Below are 5,468 nucleotides of genomic sequence, written 5' to 3' on the forward strand. Positions count from 1 at the left end.
GGAGAAAAAGGGGGGGAGAAGGGGGAGAAAAAGGGGGGGGAGAAGGGGGAGAAAAAGGGGGGGAAGGGAAAGTTGGGGGAGCAGGCATGCAGCATCCGCTTTCGCGGCATTCCACAAGTGACAGTCTCACATTTACAGAAAACAGAACGACTCTCTTGCAGTATGTCATCGCTGCGGTTATCAGGCAGGGTGTTACATCACAGTTCTTGTTGGAGATGGAAAACGAAACCACTTCTTCTGTTTTATCTCTAAGTGGCAAGCACAAGAAACCCACACAAATTAATAAGGGAAAAATGCCAACAGCACAGTTTAACTAGTTCAGTTTTAATTCTCTCATTAATAACTTTGCCTGACCATGAGAATTTGCTTAAAAGCATCTGTTTCAGCCCCTTAACAACCCAAGGTGCACCTGAGCTACCATACCGGTACACCCTCTGTGTCAGTCCCTCATTCACAGTGCAGTTACATCAGTCTGTGCTTGGGCTTTAGTTTGCAGAGAATAATATTTTCTTAATGGGGAAGCAATGCACAGACTACAAAGCATGCGTACCATGATCCCATCTGCCAGGTATGGATGCAAACTGCTAGATCTGGTTCTTGGCCCACTCCAGCACTACAAAGTCACACCGAGAGAACGTGTAGCCTTCCCCTGTCCCACCTTAGCACGCTAACCCTCAAACCAAAAAGATCACTAAGGTGAAGCAGCCTTCCCAACTGGCTGTTCCTTTGGGAATAAATAGGTACAGAGGGTGTGAGCTGAGGTCGAGGTCTCTGCAATGTTTGTCAGGACCGTGCTTGCACACATGACCACTAGCAGGAGAATCTCCTGGCAACACCGTGCTGAACTGGCTGTGGATCCGGTTGGCATAACATGAAGTAACAAGGAGCACTGCTTGGAGTTTAAAAAAATAAGATCTGAAGACAGCATACATCCAGGTAAGGGTAGGAACCAGCCTGGAGGAGGCTGTGGTGGAGTTTCCTGTAGCACGTGACCCTCTGTGCCCAGGACAGTGATTTATCACTAACCCTCTAGTTCACCTCAGCATCCAAGGCCACCAAGGATGCGAGGGAGGGATCTGCGTTGTGTGCTGGGTTACTATCCTTCCTTATTACCCTTACTTCGTCACAGAGGAGCTGATGAAAGTCACTCCTGGTGCAGCCAGGGAGCCCAGCTCCAGTGAGTCTCCAGCTCTGGACACCCAGCAGAGGTGTGCAGCGGAAGATGGAGAGGAACAAGAGCACATGGGCTGGGTTGAATGTGCAAAGACTGGTCTACATCATGACAACACCTGCCAGACAGGAGACAGCCTCAGCAGCCCAAGGTGGCCAGAAGCACTCCAATCCTCCCTAACCCTCTAAATGGCACCTGTATTTGTGTGCCTGTGGCCATGACCCCTCTACACCTCCTTCCAGGTAAAGCAGCCACCACAAAGATGCCTTCAAAACCAGCTGTCTGTATTGTGGCTACAAACACTGCTAACTTGCCTGTTAACTTCCTCTTCAAACAAGCACAATACACCATACTCTTCCTGGTTGTCATACCCCTCAACACACATCCCCTCCACCAAGAAAGTACCCCTGCATGGCACAGGGCACCATTTTCCCTCCTAGGGAAGTTCTGCTTTGACAGAATGGAGAGGAGCCAGTCTGCCTACCTGGCCCAGGGACCACACGCATTGTCCATCAAAGACGCACCTGCACACACAATCCTTCAAGCAAACTGAAAGAAATCTTGGGGTTCTGGAAACATAAGAGAAAATGAAACTCAACCCTAATGTATTTTCCAACCTTGAGAACAAATTTACGTAACTTTACCAATGACATTCTCAAAGTGCATTGTGTAGATCCACTTCCCTCACACACACACACACTTTCTGCGACCGTATCTCAAGACAATTCATATGAGAGGAAATACAGCCACAAAAATCATAATATGGTTCTGTAAACCCATGACATAAAATAGCCTGCTTAATTTTGCCCTTCAAATGTCTTGTCTCAAAATGTTGACATTCTCCTTTCTCTGGAATAATGCAGAAATGCATTGGGTGTATGACACTCACTGAGAGTGACAGGACAAACGGGCCCAGAGAGAAAAAATGTGCAACTGAAATACACTTTCCCAAAAGCTCACTACAAGTGAGAGAAGCAGAAGAAAAATAAAACACATCTTGAGCCACACATTTGTTCTGGGCAATAAATTCTCATATTCAAAGTGTGTCAGTTCCCTTCTCCATTTAAAAATTACATTTGGCAGAGAAATAACATAGGCTGGCCACCATTGTTCCTAACCCAGTGTTCAACAGTGAACAGTTACCTAACTCTTGCATTGAAAATAAAAATAATCAGCTGCCAGTTCCAAATACACGACACAAACATGCTGGAAGTGGAATGGAGCATCCAAATACAATGCATTTGGAGGGTGAGGGGAATCACATTTCTATGTGACACGTCAAGAAATGTCTAGATAATCTTGAGAAGGCCACATACAGAGCCCTTTAGACAATTCTAGATCATAAATGTTACTGCACTGGCCAGGAGAAGAGATTCTTCAGCCAAGCTCAGCACAGTTCCTACAGGCAGATTTCAAAACAAGCTTAGAGCAGTATTCTCAAGCACAAAGAACCCTTAAGTAGAGTTTTAAAAAATCTCAACTCCCAAAGTCAGTTCAGTACACTGAGCTCTTTGGAAAAACACACCTGCACACTGGATGGGTAGAGGAAGAGGAGCGACTGAAAACTCTCATCCCACATTCTGAGCTACCTAATGCTGAGTTATTCTGGAAATGTATAAACTTAGCCTTACTGTCCCTTTAGCAAAGGTCACCTTAGCACAAATCCTACCTGCCTGGCAAGAGGGAAACAAACCCCAGCAAAGGTCAGTTCAGATAGCACTGCCCTTTGTACACCAGCTGGTAAAATATGGATCACCTAAATAAACAGCTTCCTGTTTTAGGCAGTGGTTCCTGAGAAGGAAAAACAATACCACCCTAAACAGCTATTTCTTATGCAAAGAATCACTGGCTAAATAGGGCATTCTTCTTCCACGCTCCTGATAAAGAAGCGACCACGATAGCGGCATGTGATTTAGGTACATTCTCAGGGCATCTGCTATGTCCTGGGCATATAGCCACTTCTTCTTCCACCTGTTGCTCTTCACAACATGCAGGTGTCATGTACAAAACAGTCAACTGGTTAAAAAAGGACATTCTAACCAGAAGCCAGGCGAGCAGCACGCTGGAAAGCACAATCTCTGTGTTTCGACATCCTTTTCCTCTTTAACGCCTCTTTCCTTCACAGCCGTCTCTGACTTTCATTTGAACTAAAGAAGAAGAAAAGGAAAACTGAGAATGCCACTTAATTCCCCAATAATGTTTGCTTTCCAGGTCCACTTTAAACTCTTCCCACACAGAAGAGGTGTGGGGCAAGGCTCCCCATGGGGAGAATACCCTCTCTTCCAGGAGAAGGACACGGTCCCCTAAGCTGGAGCAGCCTGGAGAGGAGGGAGAGCCGAATTCAGGACCGCAGATGAACAGACATGACCATGCAACATGCCGTCGCGAAGTCAGCCAGGAAATGAATTCACAAACCGGGCTGCTGCTCAGTTGCAGCACAAATGTCTTTGTGCCACAGCGCTTCACTGCGTCCGTACTGCTACACTGCCTGCCCAAGGCGGGAGGGAGCCTCCACTCACATGTCTGATGCAACTGCTGCCATGCCGATGCCTTCAATTATGGGGCAGCAATCAAGCAGGGAGGAGTCTCAAATTCAGAAGGAATTCGAGTCGGCACTTCCCAACACACCAGTTCATATCTTGTGATCCCAGGGACTATTGGTTAAATCAGAAATATTGTTGCTGATGACTTTGGCTGTGGAAAGACACCCAGCAATTATACCAACAGTCCTGCCTTACACTAACTTGGAGTTTTAGCTGGCTATGACTAAACAACCAAAATTTTTGCTGGCGAAGGAAAGTCAGTCCTATAAAGCTTGAAAAGGAAAGAGGGAAGTGAAAATTAATATCTAAGCAGTGGCTTGCACGTCTCAGAGAGCCAAGCACAGCAGATTTCGGGAAAGGAAACCAATTTCTACCAAGAGTTAACAGAGGAAGTGTTGAGTCTCACAATTTATGCTTAGCAATGTGCTAGCAGCAGAGAGCCCTGATAAGGCTGGGATTTTCCTGTGTTTATTTCTGCACTGGCTAAGGCTGATAAGCTTCTGCAAAGATAAATTCTCCAAAGGCCCAAGTCAGAACTCAGCAGCGGTGGCCCACAATCCTTTCTAGGAACGGCAGGTTCAGGTACAAGGAGGAAAATGTGTCAAACCTGCCTCGGCGCAGTAACATCCACAGAACGAGGAAGGGAAAACATGCAGCAAAGCTACACAGGGAACTTCCCCTGTGGGGACATGGAAAAAACGTCATGCGAGAATGTCAGAGATCATAATCTGAGTTCCGATAGCAAGAAATAATCCACACCCACGACTGATGTGAGTCTACCACCTCCCATAAAAGCTGTGTTCCCCTTTTGTCCTCCTCCTCTCTTTTCCAGGTGACAAGAGCTCTGGGACAACTCCCCTGTCCACCGGCACAGCCCGGGGGTACCTCCTCTCCTTTTTCCAGCAGAGAACATATCTCCAAAATGTTCTGTTGTCCCACGCAGCCTTGGGGATTTTAGTATTCAGATAGCGACAATTCTTGTATCTGAAGCCAAACAGGCAGGACAGCTCACTGAGGCCACTAAAACGAGCTCCAGCAGCCATGAGCAGGTCACAGAGGCTGAACATGAGGGACTGTGGCACCTGGCTGTTTCACGAAGCATAAAAAGAAACTACCATGTACTAGAAGAAACCTCCCAAAAGAAACCAAGCCCTACACACACCCAGCCCTGTAACGGAAAGGTGCTGCCAGGGCATACCAGGATGCATAACGACATCTTGGTGCCCTATGGCCTAAAGCTAAAGTGAGTACAGCTGGGCAGCAGCTACCGACAGTCTCGGCGCCTATGGGAATTGGCCTAAAGATGAAAGGAAATATCCCAAGACAGTAATTTCTTTTATGTTTGGTATCTGTGTCTTTTTAGCAAGGGCTGCCCAGCCAAATTATTGAATCCACGGAAACAGACCCCGATCGGCACCGTGCAGGAGATGGGGAAAGCCCAAAGCACGCCAGCATGAGAAGGGGCCGGGTGCTGGTCCCCGGGCAGACGGCGCACAGCCCAAACCCACTGCCGACAAACCTCTCCCGTATAAATCACCAAATATTTGGTTGCGGCCTCCCGGGGTGACCGCTTCCCCTCCGCCGGCCGCCCGGTCTGCGCTCAGGGGCGATACCTCAGCCCTCGCCCAAGGCCCGAGTGCTCCCGGGCGCTACCACCGGCCCTGCACGGAGCCGGAGCCGGGCCGCGTTAACCGGCGGGCTCCGCTCCCCAGGGCCGACCTGCGGCCCGCAGCCGGGCGCTTACCTGCCTTGCA

The sequence above is a fragment of the Haliaeetus leucocephalus genome, unplaced genomic scaffold, assembly GCF_000737465.1.
Source record: "Haliaeetus leucocephalus isolate CR32 unplaced genomic scaffold, Haliaeetus_leucocephalus-4.0 Scaffold273, whole genome shotgun sequence".
Classification (NCBI taxonomy): domain Eukaryota; kingdom Metazoa; phylum Chordata; class Aves; order Accipitriformes; family Accipitridae; genus Haliaeetus; species Haliaeetus leucocephalus.